This window comes from Pongo abelii, chromosome 14 (genome assembly GCF_028885655.2).
Source record: "Pongo abelii isolate AG06213 chromosome 14, NHGRI_mPonAbe1-v2.0_pri, whole genome shotgun sequence".
In the NCBI taxonomy this organism is placed as follows: Eukaryota; Metazoa; Chordata; class Mammalia; order Primates; family Hominidae; genus Pongo; species Pongo abelii.
Window position 1 is genome coordinate 2,308,653 of NC_071999.2, and position 22,924 is coordinate 2,331,576.

General features: G+C 39.6%; 1 long non-coding RNA gene across 1 annotated transcript; it reads right to left on the bottom strand.

Annotated features, from left to right (window-relative positions):
* Positions 1 to 228: 228 nt before the first annotated feature.
* On the bottom strand, positions 229 to 21,126 carry LOC134759874 (uncharacterized). Its single transcript, XR_010136720.1, has 3 exons — positions 18,550 to 21,126; positions 16,758 to 16,861; positions 229 to 1,347 (listed from the first exon to the last, which is right to left on the bottom strand). It is a non-coding gene; the product is annotated as an uncharacterized LOC134759874 (long non-coding RNA).
* Positions 21,127 to 22,924: the final 1,798 nt, after the last annotated feature.

Below are 22,924 nucleotides of genomic sequence, written 5' to 3' on the forward strand. Positions count from 1 at the left end.
CATTTTCCAAATGTGTGGCAAACAGGGCCTCAAATCTACAACCATGTTACCCCAGCCTAGCTCTGGCTTGCAGTCACATTTTAAATTTCCAGTTCTTTCCTGACACTCACCAACATTAACTAAATTGTGTAACTCACAACATTATCAACTGTTCTTTATTGTACATTTTAGACACACTAGTTTAATTCTTCATTTTTTCAAAAAGCAGTCTATGACACTTAAAAAAATATTTTTCAATTGTAGACATTTTACAGGAGACGGAAGCAGATAATAATCCCCTGATGCTCCACAGTGAAAGAAAAAAAAAAAGAAAAAGAAAAAAAAAAGAAAAAGAAAAAAAAAGAAAACCTTTGTGCCCCTTTCTTTAATCTTACCTTGGCACAGACACCCCATCAGAATGTCTTTGGGTTCAGGTTTCATTTCGGAAACTTCACAGTGCAATACATCCTCAGCCATCTTGTTATTTTTTGGTTTTGAGTTTCAAAACTGTTTGAGGATTCCCCAAGATGCCAACAGTGGCCATGACTCTTGAGGTGTCTAGTAAATAGCATCCCTTGTGTCATCTCCTCTCAGGGAACAGCCCAAGGTATGGGAATGCAGTCTCTCTGTGGAGTGGTTGGATGTACTGTACCTGGAAGGAATCTCCAGGTCTACCCTTGTGCTAAAAGCAAACCCCTTAGGACATTAAGATTTTCTTACCCCAACGCTTAGTTTCCATTCCTTAGAGACACATTGCAGTCCAGGCAACTGAATGCTGATACTGAGGAAAAAATATTCTCAGATTGGTGAAGGGAGAGAAAATATTTCAAAAGACAAAGAAACCCAACCCAGTGAGGCAGTGCAAAAACCCGCAAAGTAAAATGCCCCTCACAGACACAGTGGAGCACAGCGTAGCGGCTCCTGGTGGGACGCTCATGACCCACTTCACTGAACCAGATGGGAGCAGGGAAAATATCCCAAGTCATAGAATGGCTTGACTTGACCCTTGGGTCAGATATGTCTGTGTTTCAATTGGCATTGTCACCTTCTAATTTTGTCACTTTGAAAATATTATTGTATTTATTTTCACTTCACTTTTTCATTAACTGTAAATTATGTTTTGTCAGTGGAGCTTCAAAGGTATGAAAATATTTATAAAAACATTAAGTTGGTGGATTTTGAATACAATTAAGTAGTAATATATTTCATTTGCTAAAAATTATTACTTACCGATTTCTTCAGCAGAATGAGTGTAGCACATTTCCCAGGTCTGTTTTTTATTTGTTTGAGAGGTGATTTCAAGCAGAATCTCACAGCTTACTGTTGGAAATGCTACCGGGTGTAAAGACAGGGATAGTCTCTCTTCCACTACAGTGGTAGGAAATGAATACATATCCACAAGCAAGTGAGGTAGATTAATTGTCAAATTACATAAATTTATCCCATCAGTTATTCTTTTTTTCAAAACAGAGAACTTGTGCAAGTGAATATCTCTGTTCCATATGCTGCCATCTTGGTGTCTGAGGGTGATGCTAAGTTTTAGGAGCTGAGACTTCACACCCCCTGGAAGTGTTCACATATGATTAATTGTTTATCCAAATGATTTGTTATGAACATAATTAAATTACGTGTTTATTTTCTGAAAGAGATAGACACTTTGGCTTTTCTTGATGAGTTATAAGATGTAAGCCCCTTATAATGTTCTTTTATATTTTATTTTATTTTTTACATGTAGTTTCACTCTTGTTGCCCAGGCTGGAGTGCAATGGCACGACCTCGGCTCACTGCAACCTCCACTTCCCGGGTTCAAGCGATTCTCCTGCCTCGGCCTCACGAGTAGCTGGGATTACAGGCATACACCACCACACCCGGCTAATTTTGTATTTTTAGTAGAGACGGGGTTTCTTCATGTTATTCAGGCTGGTCTCAAACTCCTGACCTCATGTCATTGGCCCGCCTCAGCCTCCCAAAATGCAGGGATTACAGGCATGAGTCACCATGCCCGGCCATAATTTCCTCTCATTTATACCTTAGATTTGAATAATTTTTGCTGGATTCTTCAAACATGAAGTATTTTTCAAATTGAAAACTAACTGAATGACTCTAACTGGTAAGTAGAGGTCTTAGACCATTGACTAAAAGCTAAGGCCCACCTTGATCCAGCAAAAGGGGACCACTTAAGGCCCAGTTGATTATTCCTGGGTGTCTGCCCTGCAGGTGTCCAAGCCTGCTCACACCAACCATGGAAGGAGCCTTTGTCACTGCCAGAAGATATAGAGCCTTGGTAAGCTGGAAGTTCACAGGCAGATGCAGTTGAGATTGAGATAGAAGAAATGTTGGGAGATTCTTTCTAGAATGGAATTGTTATTGTCCTAAGACTGTTTCTAGACTTGGCCTAAGAAGATACCTAAGAAGCATTGCAACAAAGAAAAACTACAAATGATTAGATCTTTGAGGATCTCAAAGGTTAGGTGGAAAAGGGCTTTATTTCATAGGGAGGAGAAAACAAGTTTACAAAGAAGGTAGGAAGGGAAGCACAGGATGGACGGTAGCAAAATCTGATCCCAGATAAGGTAATGTTTCACCTTGAAGTCAGCCTGTTCTTAGGAAGGGTATGTATAAATAAGGGTTGTAGGTTTGCTGAGGCTGTGGGTGAGTCAAAGTTCATGGGCTGGTTGGAAGAAGAGAAACAAGCAAAATTTTTGTAACGAGTACTTTGTTTTGACCACTGAAGACTAAATTACTGAATGATTGTTCATATTTAAAAATAGGAATTTGCAATCTGTGTCCATCTTCATGAGAGTTTAAAAAAAACAGCGGGGAGCATCCCCAAAGTCATAATGGGAAGCACGTTTCTGTTCACTAAGCTCTTCTTTGAGAAGACAAAGAATGGGGGAATTTCTTTGAATATAGCTATTTCCAGGATTACCTTCACACACAACTGTTCCTTGCCCTAGACATCTCTTCCATTTGGCTGTTTCTGAGTTATATTTTTATAATAAAGTGGTAAATATAATTATAGTTATTTGTTGATTTTTTAAGTAATTCTGTCAAATTATTTATCTTGAAAAGGGGTTTATGGGAGTCTCAGATTTATAGGAGGTAGCTCAGAAATATAGATGGGCTTCCGGGACATGTGACTGTCCTCTGCAGTGAGAGCAGTGATGTGAGACTAGCCCTGAATTTGTGGGGTCTGTGTGAACTCTAACTTGTGTCACAATTAAATTTTGGGGCAACAAATGGGTGTTGGAGAATCAGTGGGTTTTCAGGGAACTTTACACCTTCAGGATCAAAAGTGTTGTAAGAAGAAAGACAATGTGGGGGCCTCTGCTGGAGAGAGACTCCAGGTGTCTCGGGGAAGGTAGGCTCTGCTCTGCACACAGCCTGCTACACCATGCACTGCCCTGTGGTTAAAGGCATCCTCCCAGGGTGAGAAGGACCAAGGACTTTGAGGGAAGAATTTCTGAGAACAGATGCCCTCTTCCCTCCTGCCAACCTGAGGCCACCACATGTTTTTCACCCACCGAACATACGCACTACGTGTTGATGTGGTCAAGCCCCTCCCAGGACAGGTCTTCGGCATCAAGATTGTTACCACGCTACCTTTCCTCATAGACTTTCCCACCAAAAACCCACACACGTGCCTACAAGACGCCTGGCATATGCTCTACCTCAGACACCGTATCTGCAGTGGCAACCTGGTTTTTTCACCATCCCAGGTCTCTGTGCCACCTGATCACAATCTCACCTTCCTGCATGAACATAGAAATAAGTCAGAACAAAGTTTCACCTGGGTCAGTATCTGTACCATGAACCAGTCCTTCCACCAACCCTGTACTGTCTCCCAATTGTGGGTTCTTAATAGCACTTTCCCCTCTTTTACCTTCTAGTTCACCTCAAACCTTTTTTTTATATGCACAGAGTGTGCCCAAGGCCACCCTTCAGTTGCCTGAATCCAGCACGTACTAAAATTCAGATGTCCAATAGTTCAAGACCATGGACCTAGACCAACTTTCTGCAGAAGGAAATACAAGTTAGAAATGAGAGGCTCTATTCTCCCATTTGAAAATAAAAACAATATAGTTTTTCCTTTTCCCTTTTCTTAAACAATGTAATTTAGAAAACTTTTATTATTAATTTTTTGAGACAGAATCTTACTCTTTTACTTAGTCTAAAGTGCAATGGCATAATCATAGCTCACTATAACCTTAAACTTTTGGGTTTGAGCAGTCCTCCTGCGTCAACCTCTTAATTACCTAGGACTATAGGCATGCACCACCATGCCTGGCTAACTTTATTTATTTTTGTTTTTTTTTTCAAGACAGTGTCTTGCTCTGTGGGCCAGGCTAGAGTGTAGTGGCATGATCTTAGCTCAATGCAACTTCCGCCTCCCGGGTTCAAGCAATTCTCCTGCCTCAACCTTTTGAGTAGCTGGGATTACAGGTGCAAACCACCATGCCTGGTTTACTTTTTATTGTTATTATTTTTAGGAGAGAAAAGGTTTCACCATTTTGGCCAGGCTGGTCTCTAACCCCTGACCTCATTATCCACCTGCCTCCGACTCCCAAAGTGCTGGGATTACAAACGTGAGCCAACATGCCCAGCCATATTTATTTTATTTTATTTTTTTATGGTGACAGAATTTCACCATGTTGCCTGCACTGGACTCAAATATTTGGCTTCAAGAGATCCTCCTGCCTTGGCCTCCCCAAATGTTGGGATTACAGGCATGAACCACCTTGTCTGGCCTGGTAAACTTTTATATGTACCTTTTTTTCTCTGCTTTTTGAAATATAAGCAAATCATTTTAACAGCTAAATAAGCCTTTTGCCATTCTTCGTGACACAGAATTGTCTTTATCTAAGACCTGGAAACTATTGTTTTATTTTTTAATTTGGCAAAGATTTATCTATTTTTTTATTTTCTGTCTTTTGAAGTAGGCACAGCTCAGTACAGTGGCTCATGTTTTTAATCTCAGTGCTTTGGGAGGCTGAGATGAGGGAATTGCTTGGGCCAAGGAGTTTGAGACCAGCCTGGGCAGCATAATGAGATTCCTTCTTTATAAATAATTAAAATAAACTAGCAGGCCATGGTGGCACAGGAGGCTCAGGTGAGAGAATCACTACAGCCTAAGAGTTGGAGGCTTCAATGAGCCATGATCACACCACTCTACCACTATGCTCCAGCTTGGGCGACAGAGGGAGACCTTGTCTCTAAATAAATAAGTATATTAAAAAATGTGTTTTTCCATACATAAAAATAAATAAGTAAACAGATAAATAAAATAGACATGGATTTGCTTAGAATAAAGCTAACTATAAGATAACAGAAAAGTGAGCACCAAAGATGGGCTTCACCCTAGCAAATGATTCCAGCCTATTAGGACACTCACAGACTATTCCCTGCAGCATGACGGACATGAAAGTAGAATGTCATCATGTCAGGCTGCACCAGCATCGGAAGACTAAATGCTGTGGGGAAGAACCTCCCTTATAGAATATTATCAAAAGGTGAGAGCCCAGCTCCTGCCCTGATGGGCTACAGACATGAGTTCTTGAGATAATACATTGCAGAAACATGCATAGAGTAGTTTAACCTTTGTTGTGTGTAACACTTTCTCCATTTTCCTGCGAAATCCTCCCTAGTAATACTGTTAGCTTTTAAGTTTTGAGAGTCTGGTAGGACTGAAGCTGCATTCTGCAGGAGATAACTGGGGCAGGAAACTAACACAAACTGCAGCCACAGGCGTAAATACTCATGGCATAATGCAAAATGAAAACAACACAAAAGTCTTTACTGTTATTCACACAAGTGTGTGAACAGAAACTTTCCACATAACCAATTGCCACTGAGACTGATGAAGGCCAGATTCCACTGAAACAAGACTATGAGTTACTCATGGGAAGGCCATAGGACAAAGCCCAGAAATTTTTCATATTTGAGTCTGGGTCTTGGGTCTGTCCCGGTCTTCTCGGGTTTCTGTCTGTAGAGACTCCTATGTGGCTTCTCTCAGCACAGCCCGGTGCTGGCTGTGGTTGTTGGTTTAGTGCACCTGATCTTTTTCCAAAGAGAGGGAGGAGTTGGTCACATCAAACAGCTCCTCATCAATCTGAATGCATCTTTGTAAAAAGTGCCTAGAAACAACGCAAAGAAAAGTCAGTGGTCTGCCTTGTTTTCACCGTATGTGACACCTCCATTAGAAATTCTGCTTTTCTCTACACTCCAGCCAGGGTGACAGAAGGAGAATTCATCAAAAGAAAGAGTGAGAGAGAGAAGGAAAGAAAGAAAGAGAAAGAAAGAAAGAAAGAGAAAGAAAGAAAGAAGAAAGAAAGAAAGAGAAAGAAAGAAAGAAAAAGAGAAGAGAAGAAAGGAGAAAAGAAAAGGAAAGAAAAGAAAAGGAAAGAAAAAAGAAAAGGAAAGAAAAGAAAAGAAAAGAAAAGAAATTCTGCTCTTCAGATTAGGCACTTAAGGAGAATCTGTATAAATCTCCATCAAGGAAGGAAACCAGAGGACAAGTTAAAGTCTTGGAATTCACATCTGAGTACACAGACTCGTTCTCCAACGCTCTTCTATTTATTCTGCCAGCTATGGCCTGGGTATGAACACGACAGATACACAAGGGTTCCAACACCTGACAATCTGCTTCAGTCCAAGAAGAGTGCGCGCCCTCTTGTTCCCCCTACAGCTCATGGTACCAAGAAGTGGTGTGGGACTGCCCAGATGAGTTGACAAGAGAGGTCTGGTGTGGAGGGGCCTGTCTTGGGCTGCCCTGTCTTATTTGTAGGTGCACCCGGCCAATAGCCAGGGGCATGAGGGATGAAGGCTGACTTGACATCCGTGCTATCAGATAAGACTTTTACCTTGAGCCTTTGTAAGGCCAAAACTCAGAAATTTCAGGGCACAGTGAAAGAACATCTCACACTCTTGAGCATCTCTCACCACCAGAGGTGGATAAAGAGCTGTCTCAAGAATGGGGATTCCTGGTTTCTTAACTGCTGTTGGGTTCTGTCACCAAGAAAGTGTGTTAAACTCTTCAAGATTCCATCTACTGGGACCCTTGTTTCTGTAAGACCTACCCAAAGGCCCCACTGTGCTACTGATGGCTCAGTCTCCTCTTACATGTCAACTCTTTATTTGTCCACAATTAGGCAAACACAACTTCCTCTTAATTCCCTGGAAAGAACTAAATGCAGCCTGGGTTCCAGGATAGAAGACATAGCGGGAAAATAACCTTGTTTACCTTACCATCTCTGGGACCCAATAAAAGTCACTGTGTATTCGAGGCTTCCCCAGCCTCCTAGCATGCACAGTGGGGATGATGCTAACATCTACTTCCTATGCAATGTATTAGGTGTATATAAGATAAGACATAAAAATAATGAGGTGATGTCACCTGTAGATGATGCACCCACGTAGAGATGGAAGCATTAGGAGAATAGGTGGGAGGTAACATGGGCCACAACTCAAACAGGCTTGGGGTCTGGCAGGGTGATCCTGGGAATGTCACTCCTCCACTGGGCCTCACTTTCATTCTGCTCCAGTATGAAGTTGAAATTAAATGTAGATATTGTCCTCTGGTATTCATATGGTTTAGCTGCTTGTCCCCACCCAAACCTCATTGTGTATTATAACCCCCAGGTGTTAAGGGAAAAACCTGAGGGGAGTTGATTGGATTATGGGGACGGGTTTTCCTCGTGCTGTTCTTGTGATAGTGAGTTCCCACGAGATCTGATAGTTTCATAAGCATCTGGTATGTCCCCTGCTCTCACTCACTTCACTTGTCAGCCACTGTAATTGGAAGGTTTCTGAGGTGCCCCCCCCAATTGTGTGGAACAGTGAGTCAATTAAACTCTTTTTTATGTTACCCAGTCTCAGGTGCTTCATCATTGCAGTATGAGAATGGACTAATACAGGAATTCAACTTTACAGTGCTTTCTCTTTATATTTAGAATCATATCCATGTGCCTTATCACGCCAATGACAGGGGAAGTCTTCACAAAGTCTCCCAGTACTAGATGGTTAGTGACTCAGTTTTTTATCGAATAAAATGGCCTACTGCCTGACGCCAGTAGTATGGCCCTTCGGGTTTGAGGAAAATATCATCTTGTAGGTTGGCCAACAAGGAGATAGGAGTCCAGCTCAAATTTGTTTTGTGATACTGGCTTTAAGGCAGTGATTAGAAAAGGCCTAAGAAGCGGGTTCTGTAGGGGATTGCTGGAAGGAAAGCAGGAATTTGGAAAGTCATGAGACATACACAGTCATCTCTTCTTGCTTCCTCACAGGTCACATGCAAATTCAGGGAGAGTTAGTATGAAACACACAACGGAAATTTGGGCTCTAACATCTGCAAACTGATTCTTCATGGACTTCTGTTGGCCATATTGGTTCCAACAATTTCAGCCAATGTTTAAAACCTCATAAGCAGATACAATGTTAGTGTTTCAACAAGCCTTTTCCTATCTTTCATTCTGAAGATCCGTTTTTTAAGTCATTTTTTTTAACAGTGTAGGGAGCACAAATTCATCTTCTGTCCAATGAATTACAGAAAAGGATTTCACTTTTGTATTAGTTCAGGATGCTATGCCAAAGAACCATAGATAGGCAGCTTATAGACAACAGGACTTAATTTCTCATACTTCCAGAGGTTCAAATTTGAGATCAGGGTGTCAGCATGGTTGAGCTCTGGTGATGACTCGCTTCTGAATTTCAGGCTGCACACTTCAGGTTTTATCCTCATTTTGTAGAAGGAGGATGAGAGCCCTCTGCAGTTTCTTGTATAAAGCCAGTAATCTCTATATGAAGGTCCCACCCTCAGGGGTTAATTACATCCTACCTCCTTATAGCATTACACCGGGGGTTACAATTTTAACACAAATATAGAAGAAAAATTATTGTAACTCTCAAGTCTTTTTTTCTCTCTTTTTTTTTTTTGTATTTGTTTTTGTTTTTGAGACACAGTTTCCCTCTTGTATCCCAGGCTGGAGTGCAGTGGTGCAATCTCGGCTTATTGGAACCTTCTCCTCTCAGGTTCAAGTGATTCTCCTGCCTCAGTCTCCCAAGTAGCTGGGATTACAGGCATGTGCCACCACACCTGGCTCATTTTGTATTTTTAGAAGAGACGGTGGTTTCACCATGTTGTCCAGGCTGGTTTCAAACAGCTGACCTCAGGCGATCCGCCCGTCTCAGCATCCCAAAGTGCTGGGATTACAGGTGTGAGCCACGGCACGCTGTCAAGATTTTTTTAAAGCCCTCATTTTTCTCCTACTGGGTTTTTCCTGTTTGCGCCCTCGATCTTTCTCTCTGTCTCTTTTTGTGTAAACCTTTTTGTCTAATTCTCTGTCTCTATTGTATTCCTCAAACACAGAAAGCAAGCTCCAATGTTATGAGATGCTCCATGTAGAGACCCACATAACAAAGACCTTAGGGGGTGCTCAGACCAGTAGAGAGAAGGAAAGTCAGGCTCTCTGTCCACACTAAACCCTGCCAATTTTCACATGAGTCAGCTTAAAGGCTTATACATTCCCAGTCCAGCTTCAGTTAAGACCACAGCCCCAGTCTCATAAAAGACCTGAAGGCAGAGGTAGCCAGCTGAACTGTGTCCAGATTCTGGTCCACACAAATTATGAGATATTATATGTCGTTGAAAAGTCCCGAGTTTTAGGGCAATGTTGTCAGAAAGGAGCAGATATCTAACCTCATCTCCCAGGTCCTAGGATTCTCCATTCCTCTGCTTATATCTTCCTCAGGCTGTCTGCAGCCAAACTAGTTCCTTTGTAACCTCTGTCAAACTCACACCTATGAGTCTCTTCACTAAGGGTGGCTTCTCCCTGACACATGCTTGTGCAGATGCCTTCCTGTTGTCATCCTCATCATGGATTAAAAGTCACCCCAGTGAGGCCTGAGGTCCTCCCATGCAATAATTTTCCAGCTTTTCTTCTCAACAATCTACTTTATATTATAGCCCTTGCTCTTTTCTTTCACATATACTTGCTTTAGTGCTTTTGTCCAGCTGTCCTCAGACTGTTTGGTCCTGGGTTGGGGGGTGCAGGCATGATGTAATAATTTTCTGTACCACATGTTGGACCGGTTATCTGGCAAAGGGTGAGTGCAAGGGAAAACAGACTGGCTGTGGTTATATGGGGGATCTCTAATATCTCTTCCTCTTTTCACCACATGATAATGTGGAGATCACTCATAACAACATGAGGTGTGTGACTCTTACTTGTTCCAGCTGCTCCAGTAAAGCTCAGTGGGCACCAGAAACAGCAGGCTGTAACCACCTCCAGGTCATCACTAATACTACAGCCCCATGAAGGAGCACTACGGAACAAATCAGGTACATTGACGTTTCTGTCCTCAAGACACTGGTTCTTCAAGGTCCTAGGGGATAAAGTAGCAGGATCTGAAGGTCCCAAGTATAATGAGTGACCTAGGAATCCCCTTTTGCCCTCTCTTTGCCTCCACCTTTTCGGTTGTGCTATTTACTCATGAAGTATCCTCCCCTTATCCAGTGAAATCATTTTCTACCACTTTCAAATGAGGACCTTAAGAATCCAACAGTAGCTGGGAATTTCGTGGACTTCAGCCTCGGAGTCCAATGCTCTGGCACATTTAACTCTGTCTCATCTTCATCTACCCAAGAAGCCTCTCAAGTGGCCATGCGTCTGATTTGAAGGACCTGCTGAGAGTGGATGCATTTTTGCAGTCTCAGAGCAAGAATGCAGGCAGGCAGACACTTAAGAGTATGTGAAATCATCGAGGTCACCCACTTCAGGCACTCCTTTTTATGAGGAAGAAAACAGGTTTTCCTGTAGGCATTGTCTACATTAGGCTGAGGTGGAGCATAGCTCATTTTACTTCCAGGTGCCCTCAGAGCTGGATGCAGAACCCCAGTCCTGTCATCTTGAAACTGACATGGAGAGGTCCCCATGTGAAAAGAACCCTGGATCTGCTCATTTTCTTTGCCCTTGAATGTGTAGCTACAGACTCTAATTTCCAAAACAAACCTGATAGGTGGGACGGAGCCAAGGCCTAGGAAGCTGGAGCCCTCCCTAATGCTCTGGAGCCTGCCTACCTCCCGAGATCTGGACAAGTCCCTGCCCCTTTTGGGACCTCAATTTCCCAACTGTAATGAGAAATTAAATGTAAAACTGCATAAGCATATGCTCTGTGAGAATTTGGTGTCAGAGTCCTCAATACTGGATGATATATTGGGATGGGGTGGGTTTGGGCCCCATGGGTTCTCAGGCCTCCTGTCATACCCAGTGCAGTAGGTGTAGAGCTCTGGACAGCCAGGTCTTCTTTCCTGAGCCAGCTGATTACAATACAATGGACCAAGGGCTCTCATCTTAAATATGGTTTCACAGGATAACCCACATTCAGCCACCATCTGCTCTGTGCTTCCTATATTTTGGGGAGTTGATGAAAACCCCCAGAATACTGAGGGAGCCCTAGAAACTAGACTTGTGGGCTTGGAGAAAAGAAAAAAAACGCTTTTCTGTTTCTCCCATACTGTAGAATCTTTTGTGAAATATTTAATTTTGATTATATCTGACCTTGATAATATGTTCATGGTTAAACAGCTGCTTAAATTTATTTTTTCTGTGAAGTGTGGTATAATGTATTTGCCATGTTTTAAATGAACTTCTTAAAGCTCTCTTCAGAGTGGAAATATGAGCATCTTTGTGATATAAACTGCACAAATTTGTTGCCAGTTTGTTATTTTTGTTTTTGTTAAAATGTTTTGTTTTATTCTGGTTTGGATGTCTTTTGGGGTTTTGTTTTGTGGCTATTTATTAGTACAGTGTAATTTCTCCTCTAATTGACTGACAGGTTTGTACATTCTCAATAAAATATTTTGGTAAAATCTTTGTAAATACTGTGTAGTCAATTTTACATTACAGAAACACAAAACAGTCAAGACTATTATGATGAAAAAGAAAGACTGAGGGCTTAAAAATAAAATATGACACAGCTAAAGTAGTGTGTAAAGGGAAACTTATAGCACTAAATGCCCACAAGAGAAAGCAGACAAGGTCTAAAATAGACACCATAACATCACAATTAAAAATACTAGGGAAACAAGAGCAAACAAATTCAAAAGATAGCAGAAGACAAGATTTAAGATCAGAGCAGAACTGAAGGAGATAGAGACACAAAAAGCCCATCAAAAAAATCAATGAATCCAGGAGCTGGTTTTTTGAAAAGATCAAGAAAATAAATAAACTTCTAGCCAGACTAATAAGGAAGAAGAGAATAATCAAATACATGATAAAGGGGATATAACCATTGATCTCACAGAAATAAAAAGTATCATTAAAGAATATTATAAATACCTCTTTGCAAATTAACTAGAAAATCTAGACGAAATGGATAAATTCCTGGACACATATACCCTCTGAAGTCCAAACCAGTAAGAAGTCGAATCCCTGAATAGGCCAATAACAAGTTCTAAATTTGAGACAGTAATTACTAGCCTACCAACCAAAAGAAGTCCAGGACCAGACGGATTCACACCCGAATTCCACAAAAGGTACAAGGAGGAGCTGGTACCATTCCTTCTGAAACTATTTCAAACAATAGAAAAAGGGGTACTCCTCCCTCACTCATTTTATGTGGCCAGCATCATCCTGAAACCAAAACCTGGCAAAGGCGCAACAAAAAAAGAAAATTTCAGGCCCGTATCCCTAATGAACACCGACGTGAAAATCCTCAATAAAATACTGACAAACCGAATCCAGCAGCACATCAAAAAGGTTATCCACCACTATCTAGTCAGCTTAATCCCTGGGATGCAAAGCTGATTCAACATATGCAAATCAATAAATGTAATCCATTACATAAACAGAACAAATGACAAAAACCTCATGATTATCGCAATAGATGCAAAAAAGACCTTCAATAAAATTCCACACCTCGTCATGGTAAAAACTCTCAATGAATTATGTATTGATGGAACGTATCTCAACATAATAAGAGTTATTCATGACAAATGCAGAGCCAATATCATACTGAATGGGCAAAAACTGGAAGCATTCCCTTTGAAAACCTGCACAAGGCAAGAACACCTGCTCTCCCCACTCCTATTCAATATAGTACTGAAACTTCTGGCAAGCAGCCAAAGAAAGAAAGAAATAAAGCATATTCAAATAGGAAGTCAAATTGTCTCTGTTTGCAGATGACAGGATTGTATATCTAGAAAACCCCATCATCTCAGCCCAAAATCTCCTTAAACTGATAAGCAACTTCAGCAAAGTCTCAGGATACAAAATCAATGTTCAAAAATCACAAGCATTCCTATACGCAATAATAGGCAAACAGAGAGCCAAATCATGTGTGAACTCTCATTCGCAGTTGCTACAAAGGGAATAAAATACCTAGGAATCCAACTTAAAAGGGATGTAACGGACTTCTTCAAGGAGAACTACAAACCACTGCTCAAGGAAATGAAAGAGGACACAAACAAATGGAAAACAATCCGTGCTCATGGATAGGAAGAATCAATATTGTGAAAATGGCCATATTGCACAAAGAAATTTATAAATTCAGTGCTATCCCCATCAAGCTGCTGTTGACTTTCTTTACAGAATTAGAAAAAAAAAACTACTTTAAATTTCATATGGAATCAAAAAAGATCCTGCGAAGACAAGACAACCCTAAGTAAAAAGAACAAAGTTGGAGGCATCATGCTAGCTGTCTTCAAACTATACTAAAAGGCCACAGTAGCCAAGACAGGATGGTACTAGTGACAAAACACAGGATCTTACTCTATCTCCTGGGACAGAGTGCAGTGGTGCAATCACAGCTCACTGTATCCTCAAATTTCTGAAGTCAAGCAGTCATGCCACCTATGTATCCTGAGTAAATATGACCACAGTTGTGCACACAACCACTCCTGTATAGTTTCTTTAAAAAAAACTTGTACAAACAGAATGTTGCTATATTGCCTCGGCTGGTCTCAAACTCGTGGCCTCAGGCAATCCTATTGCCTCGGCTTGTCTCAAACTCGTGGTCTCAAGCAATCCTACTGCCTCAGTCTGAAAGTGCTGGCATGAGCCACCATACCTGGAATTTTTTCTCTTTTAAGAAAAAAGGACTTTAAATAATTCATAGTAAAATAAAACAAAGAAAAGTATTGCATAACGATAAAGAGTTCTATTCAACAAGAAGTCTTATTTATCCTAAATGTAGATGCACCCAACTTTGGGGAACATAGAGTTATACGACAAGTACTGCTAGACCTACAATAAGACTCAAGTAGACACACAATAATAGTAGGGGAATGCAACTCCCCACTAAGTGTTTGACAGATTATCTAGGCAGAAACTTAACGAAGAAATTCTGGAGTTTGATTTGACACATGATCAATTGAAACTAATAGACATTTAGAGTATACGCCACACATCATATATGGAAAGTAAATTCTTCTCATCTGCTCACAGAATATAAGCTAGGATTGACCACTTCCTAGCCATAAAGCAATTATCCATACATTTTTTAAAAATTAAAATTATACCAACCATACTGTCAGGCCACAATGGAACAAAGACAAAAATCAATGCCAAGAAAGTCTCACAAAATCACAGAATGATACTGAAATTAAACAACTTGCTCCTGAATGAATTTTGGGTAAACAAGAAAATTGAGGCAGAAAATTAAAAAAATTTTGAAATAGATGAAGAGACACAATATAACAAAATGTCTGGGATGTAGGAAAAGCACTGTTAAGAGGAAAGTTGAGAGTGCTAAATACCTACATCAAGAAGTTAGAAAGATCTCAAACTAACAATTTAAAATCACACTTAGAGAAACTAGAAAACTAAAATCAAACTAACCCCAAAGCTAGCAGAACGGGAAAAATATTCACAAACTATGAACCTGACAAAATCTAATACTCAGAACCTATAAGAAACTTAAAGAATTCACAAGCAAAAAATTACCCCATAAAAAAGTGGGCAATAACAGACACTGTTCAAAAGAATACATACAAGTGGCCAAATAACATGAAAAATGCTCATCATCACTAACCATCAAGGAAATGTAAATAAAAACCACAATACGACACCATCGTACACCAGTTAGAATGGATTTTGTTCAAACGTAAAATGATAATAGATGTTGAAGAGGTTTTAGAGGGAAAAATATCACTTATACACTGTTTATAGGGATACAAATTAGTTCAGCCACTGTGGAGAGCAGCTTGGAGCCTTTCCAAATAACTGAGAGTTAAACTATGATTCAACCCAGCAATTTCACCGCTGGGTATATACCCAGAAGAGAATAAATTATTCTACCAAAATAGCACATGCACTTGTTGTTTCATCACTACACTATCTATAAGAGGAAAGACAAGATTCAACCTAGGTGCCTATTAATGGTAATTTTTTTTTTTTTTTGAGATGAAATCTCACTCTGTTGCCCAGGCTGGAGTGCAGTAGCACGATCACAGCTCTCTACAACCTTCGTCTCCCAGGTTCAAGCAATTCTCCTGCCTCAGCCACCCAAGTAGCTGGGACTAAAGGCGCATGCCACCACGCCCGGCTAACTTTTATATTTTCAGTAGAGACGGGGTTTCATTATGTTGTCCAGGATGATCTCGATCTCCTGACCTCATGATCCACCCACATCAGCCTCCCAAAGTGCTGGGATTACAGGCGTCAGCCACCGTGTCCAGCCTATTAATGGTAAATTGAATATAAAAAGTGTCACATGTACACCAATACTACTTAGCAAAAAAAAAAAACAAAAAACAAACAAAAAAAAACTTGTACTTTGCAGCAACGTTAATAGAACTAAAGGCCATTATACACAGCAAATGAATGCAGAAATGGAAAACGAAAATACTGCATGTTCTCACTTATAAATGGAAATTAACACCGGGTACAAATGGACATAAAAATAAAAGTAATAGACAACTCTTAGAGGGTGGAGAGAGGGAGGAACCAAGAACTGAAAAACTGTATACTTAGTACTATGTTCACTGCCTGGGTGATGGAATTCCTCACATTTCAAACCTCAGCATTATAAAAAATACCCATGTAAAAAACCTGTGTAGGTACCTCCTAAATCTAAAATAAATTTGAAATTCTAAAAAGAGGTCTTACTCTCTCACCCAGACAGGAATACAATACCATGATTATAGCTCAATGCAGTCTCATATTCCTGGGGAACTCAAGCAATAGTCTTACATCAGCCTTCAACTTTCTGAGACTACAGGAACATTCCGCCATGCATGACTAATCTGTAGAAATATTTTTTACATACAGCTTCTCACAATATTGCCCAGGGTGGTCTCAAACTCCTGGCCTTAAGTAATTGATATTGTTTGGCTCTGTGTCCCCGACCAAATCTCACCTTGAATTGTAATAATCCCCACGTGTCCTGGGAGGGACCCAGTAGGAGGTAATTGAATCATGGGGGTGGGATTTTCCCGTGCTGTTCTTTCAATAATGGTGAGACCTACCTAACCATGTGAAACTGGAGACCATTAAACCTTTTTTCATGATAAATTACCTAGTCTTGTTTTTGTCCTTATTAGCAGCATGAGAATGGTTTAATACAGTAGTCCTCTTGCCTTAGCTTTCAAAGTAGCTGGAATTACATGCACATGTCACTGTGCCTGGCTAAAACACCTAGCTTAAAGATGCTCAGTCAGCTAAAGAAGAACATAGAAAACTAAACAGAAAAATAAAACAATGCATGAAGATAATGAGATTACCAACGAAGTGATTAAAAGTACAAAATAGAAACATAAATTGTAGAGCTGAAAAGTAAAATACCTGAATTTAGAGATTCACTAGAAGGTCCAGCAACAGGTTTGATCTAGCAGGAAAAAATCCATCATGCTTGATAAGAAGTCATTTGAAATTATAGGCTGTGGAGGCTAAAAATAATTTTAAAAATTAAGAGAGCCTAAGGGACTTATTGGATACCATTAAAATGGCCAATATACTTATAATGGGAATTCTAAAATAAAAAGAGAGAAAAGAGACTTTAAAATCTCAAAATAAATACACTTATAATCTAATTTAAAAAATGCAAAAGATCTTAACAGACGTTTGTCAAAAAAAGATACAAAAATGGCTAACTGGAACATAAAAAGATGTTCTACATTACTAATCACCAAGGAAATGCAAATCCAAACCGCAATGAGGTACCACCTCACTCCCATTAGAATGGCTATAATAAAAATAAATAAATAAATAAAAAGTACTAATGAGTATATAAAAACTAGTGAATGTATGCATTGTTGGTGGAATTGTAAATTAGTATGGCCATTATAGAAAATAGTATGGAGGTTTCAGAAAGAAATTGAAAATAAATCTATTATATGATCCAGCAATTTTACTCCTGGCTGTATATCCAAAAGAAAGGCTATCACTGTGTCGAAAAGGTATTTGCATGCTCATGTTAATTACAGAACTATTCATAATAGCTTACATATGGAATCAATTCAAATGTACAGCAACAGATAAATGGATAAGAAAAATGTAATTTATATACACAGTGAAATCCTATTCAGCCATAAGAAGGGATAAAATTCTGTCAGTTAATAGAGCATGGATGAACCTTGAGCATAGCATGTTAAGTAAAATAAGCCACAGAGAGAAACACAAGTGCTTTATGATCTTATTATCTCACTCATTTGTGTAACCTGAAAAAAAGGGTTGATATAAGCAAACAGTACAACGCGGGTTGTACTGAATAGGAGGACTGAAATAGGAGGATGGGAAAAGGCTGCTTAACAAGTATTGTGTTACAATTAGACAGGAGAAACAAGGTTTTGTTTTTTATTACACAGTAGAATAATAATAATTAATGAAAAGGTATCACATATTACAAAATAGCTGAAAGGGACCAGTTGTGGCACATTCCTGCAATCCATACATTTTGGGAGACTGAGGTGGGACAATCACTTGAACACAGAAGTTCAAGATGAGCCTGGACAACATAGTGTGACCCTGTCTCTATGAAAAATTAAAACATTATCCAGGCATGGTGGCAGGTTCCTGTGGTCTCAGCTAATTGGGAAGCTGAGGTTAGAAGATTGTTTGAGGTTACTGTGAGCTAGGATTGCACCACTGCACTCCAGTCTGGGTGTTAGAGCAATATCCTGTCCCTAAAAAAAGTTAATACATAAAGATAAAATGAAATAGCTAGAGAAGAAGCTTTTGAATGTTCTCACCACAAAAATAACACAAGCATGAGGCAATAAATATACTAAGTACTCTGATTTTTATTGGTATACAACATATATACATAATTGTTTCCCCAAAATATGTACTATTACATGTGTCAATTTTAAGAAATGAAGACTATAATGTAAAACCTATAGCTGTAAAATTCCTAGCACAATACAGAAGGGTGAAGCTTCATGACAATTGGTCTTGGCAATAATTTGGGGGATGTAACATCAACGGATCAGACAACAAAAGCAAGGGAATACACATGGTACTAAATCAGTGTGAGAAAAATATCCCAAACAGGCAAAGCAGAACATGGAATAGATATATGCACAATTATGTACATTGTAGTATTACTCACAAACATACTACCTGGAAGCAAATGTACCTTTAAGGATGAGTAGATTCAACAAACAAGGCACGTATATTCACTGGGATAGCATTCAGCCTTAAAAATAAGGAAATCTTGAAAAGTACTACAATAAGGACAAATCTTGAAAACATTTGGTAAAGTAAAACAAGACAGTCAAAAAGGAAAACCGTATAATTACACTTATATAAAATATTTAGTCAGTCAAACTCATAGAAACTAAGTGTTGTAGTCTCAGCAGTGCACCAAGATGTAACAGTATCTCTAGTCTGAGATCACACCCAGAGTTCTTTTTTCTACCTCTAAGGAGATTAAGGAGAGTGAACACAAAGGTGAGGTTGGAGTGAAAGTTTGATAAGCAAGAGAAAAAAGCTCTTTGCCAGCAGAGATAGGCGTCTGAACGGGGTGCCCTCTATGAGGCTGGGGTCCAGGGTTTTTATGGACTTGGAAGGGAAGGGAAGGGAATGTGCCTAGTTCACAGGCTGTCTTGAAAAACGTGTGGCTCAGCTTGGTCCATGACTTTGGCCCGGTACTAATCAGGAGCTGAAGGGATGATTCACAGATGCTACTTAGCTTGGCCCAGGACTTATCAGAAGATAAGGTGAAAGATTGGCCAAGCAGCTTGGCCCGGGAGCAATTAGGGGCTGAAGTAATTATTCGTAGAGATCAGACTTACACTTCAAATAAAGGAGAGTATCGACGGGAATGCACATGAGAACACTGTGCTTATTTCCTGGGAGCCCACTGACTGTACAAAGGGCAAAGGCGTTTCTTTTTTTCTTTTTCTGTTCTTTCTTTCATTTTTTTTTTCTTTTTGAGACTTACTTTCTTCTTCTTATTTATTTATTTATTTATTTATTTTGAGCTGTAGTTTTGCTCTTGTTGCCCAGGCTGGAGTGCAATGGTGCGATCTCGGCTCACAGCAACTTCCGCCATCTGGGTTCAAGAGATTCTCCTGCCTCAGCTTCCCAAGTAGCTGGGATTACAGGCATGCGACAGCATGCCCGGCTAATTTTGTATTCTTAGTAGAGACGGAGTTTCTCCATGTTGGTCACGCTGGTCTCGAACTCCCGACCTCAGGTGATCCGCCCGCCTCTGCCTCCCAAATTGCTGGGATTACAGGCATGAGCCAACGTGCCTGGACAAACAAAGGCATTTCTATGCCAGTTCGGTCTTGTTCCCTTAACTAAGTGGGCTGGAGGTTTCTACAAGTTTCTATCCAAATGGGCCAGAGGTTTTTCCATCTGTGCAGCCATGGGCAGGTCTCCATGCACAACACCAAGTGCTAGTTCCCTTCTTGGTGTCTGCAGCTTGATTTTTTCCAGGATTCATTTTATATTATGCAGGGATGAGACACTGACCCAAGGTCCAGGGACTTTCCAGGGACCCTTCTGTTGCTACCTACATAAAGCAAGCTAACTAATTTCTTTCACAAGTAATGAGTATTCACTTTTACTTTTGTAAGACAAAAATTATCTAAAACCTACTGCAAAACAATAGAACTATACTTACCACTTCTAAACCATATACTTAAAATGTTAGAAAGTGACAATGGCATGATTTTAACGACAATTAGAAACTTAAGACTACCTAAAAGGCACAGTTACAAAATCTTCAAACATCCCCTTCAAATAATAAAGGGTTCTTCCCACATAATTGTTTAGATTTAACTACAAGTTGATTGTGAATTTACGATTATTTTTCCCTGACTACTCATCAAGATAGAATAAAATAATCACTAGAAACCAAGAAAAGAGGGAAATTTATAGCAGTAATGTCCACATCAGAAAGCTAGAAAGGGCCGGGCATGGTACCTCATGCCTGTAATTCCAGCACTTTGGGAGGCTGGGGCAGACAGATCACTCGAGGCCAGCTGTTCAAGACCTGCCTGGCCAACACAGCAAAACCCCATCTCTGCAAAAAAATACAAAAATTAACTGAGTGTGATGATGCACATCTCTAATCCCAGCTACTCAGGAGGCTGAGACAGCAGAAATGACTTAAAACTGAGAAGTGGAGGTTGCAGTGAGCCGAGATCATGCCACTGTACTACAGCCTGGGCAACAGAGTGAGACTCTCCCACAAGAAAAAAAAAAAAAAATTCCTAGAAAGATCTAAAGTTAACAGACTAACATCTTGATTAAAAGAACAAGAAGACCAAGTGAAAAAGAAACTGAAAGCTAGCAGAAAACAAGAAATAACCAAGATGAGAATAGAGCTGAAGGAGATAGAGACACTGAAAACTCTTCCAAAAAAAATAAACTCAACCAATCCAGGAGCTGTTTTTATGAAAACAATTTATAAACTAGATGGAACACTAGCTAGACAAATAAGAAAAGAAAGAACCAAACACAATGAGAAATAACAAGGCAGACATCATCACTGATCCCATGGAATTAAGAACAACCAAAAGAGAATACTGTAAACACCTCTATGCACATAAACCAGAAAATCTAGAAGAAATGGACAATTTATTGCAAAAAAAACCCTCCACAAGACTGAATCCTGAATAGATCAATAATGTGTTCTGAAATTGAGGCAGTAAAAACTAGCCTACCAAGCAAGCTGAATTTGACCAGAGGTACAAAGGGGACATGGTACCTTTTCTCCTAAAACTACCAAAAAAAAATTGAAGACAAAGACGTTCTCTCTAACTCATTCTATTAGACCAGCATCATCATGATACCAAATCCTAATATAGATACAACATCAACAACAACAAAACATCATGCTAACGGCTTTGATGAACACTGTGCAAAAATTCTCAATAAAATACTTGCAAACCAAATCCAGCAGCACGTTAAAAAGTGCATCCAACACAATGGAATTGGCTTTGTCCCCAGGATGCAAGGTTGGTTCAACATATGCAAATCAATAAATGTGACACGTCACATAAAGAGAACTAAATAGAAAAACCACATGATTATCTCAATAGATGCAGAAAAATTATGCAATAAAATTCAACATTCCCTCACGTTTAAAATTCTCAATAAACTAGGAACTGAAGAAACATACCTCAAAATAATAAGCGCCATATACAACAAACCCACAGACAATATCATACTGAATGTGCAAAAGCTGGAAACATTCCCCCTGAAAACTGGCACAAGAAAAGTATGTCTTCTCTCACCACTCTCATTCGACACAGTATCGGAAACCTTGGCCAGGAAAATCAGGACAGAGGAAGAAATAAAGAGTATTCTAATAGAAAGAGAGGAAGTCAAATTATCTTTGTTTGCAGATGACCTGATCATATATCTAGAAAGCCTCATCTTCTTAGCCCCAAAGCTTCTTAAGGTGATAAGCAACAGTAGCAAAATCTCAGGATATAAAATCAATGTGCAAAAGTAGCTAGCATTCCCATACACAAACAACAGGCAAGAAGGGAGACAAATAATGAATGAACTTTCATTCACGTTTGCTACAAAGAGAAAAAAATACCGAGGAATACAGCTAAGAAGGAAAGTGAAGGACTTCTTCAAGGAGAACTACAAACAACTGCTTACAGAAATCAGAGTGGACACAAAACAAATGTAGAAACATTTCATGCTCATGGAGAGGAAGAATAAGTATCATGAATATGAGTGCATTGCCCTAAGTAATTTATAGATTCAATGCTATTCCCATTGGACTACTGACATTCTTCAGAGAATTAGAAAAAAAAAACTTTTAAAATTCATAGGGAACCAAAAAAGAGCCAAAACAGCCAAGCCAACCTTAAGGAAAAAAACAAAAAAACAAAAAAAAAAAACTGAAAGCGTCACTGCCTAACTTCAAACTATACTAGAAGAGTACAGTAACCAAAACAGCATGGTACTGGTATAGAAACAGACACATAGACAAATGAAACAAAATACAGAGCCTAGAAATAAAGCCAAAAACCTACAACAACCTGATCTTTGACAAAGTCAACAAAAACAAGGAATTAGGGAAAGATCTCCCTATTCAATAAATTGTGCTAGGAGAACTGGCTAGTCATATGCAGAAAATTAAAACTGGAACCCTTCCTAACACCATAGACAAAAATTAACTCAATATGGAATAAAGACTTAAATGTACAACCTAAAACTATAAAAACCTTAGAAGAAAAAATCTAGATAATACCATTCAAGATATAGGCAGGAGGAAAGATTTGATGACAAAAAGGCCAAAAGCAATAGCAACAAAAACAAAAATTGACTAATGGGGTCTAATTAAATTAACAGCTTCCGCAGAGCCAAAGAAACTCTCATCAGAGCAGAGAACCTAGAGAATGGGAGAAAAATTTTGCAACCTATCCATCTGACAAACGTCCAATACCCAGAATCTACGAGGGACTTGAAATTTACAAGAGAAAAACAAACAACCCCATTAAAAAGTGGTCAAAGGACATGAACAGACATATCTCAAAAGA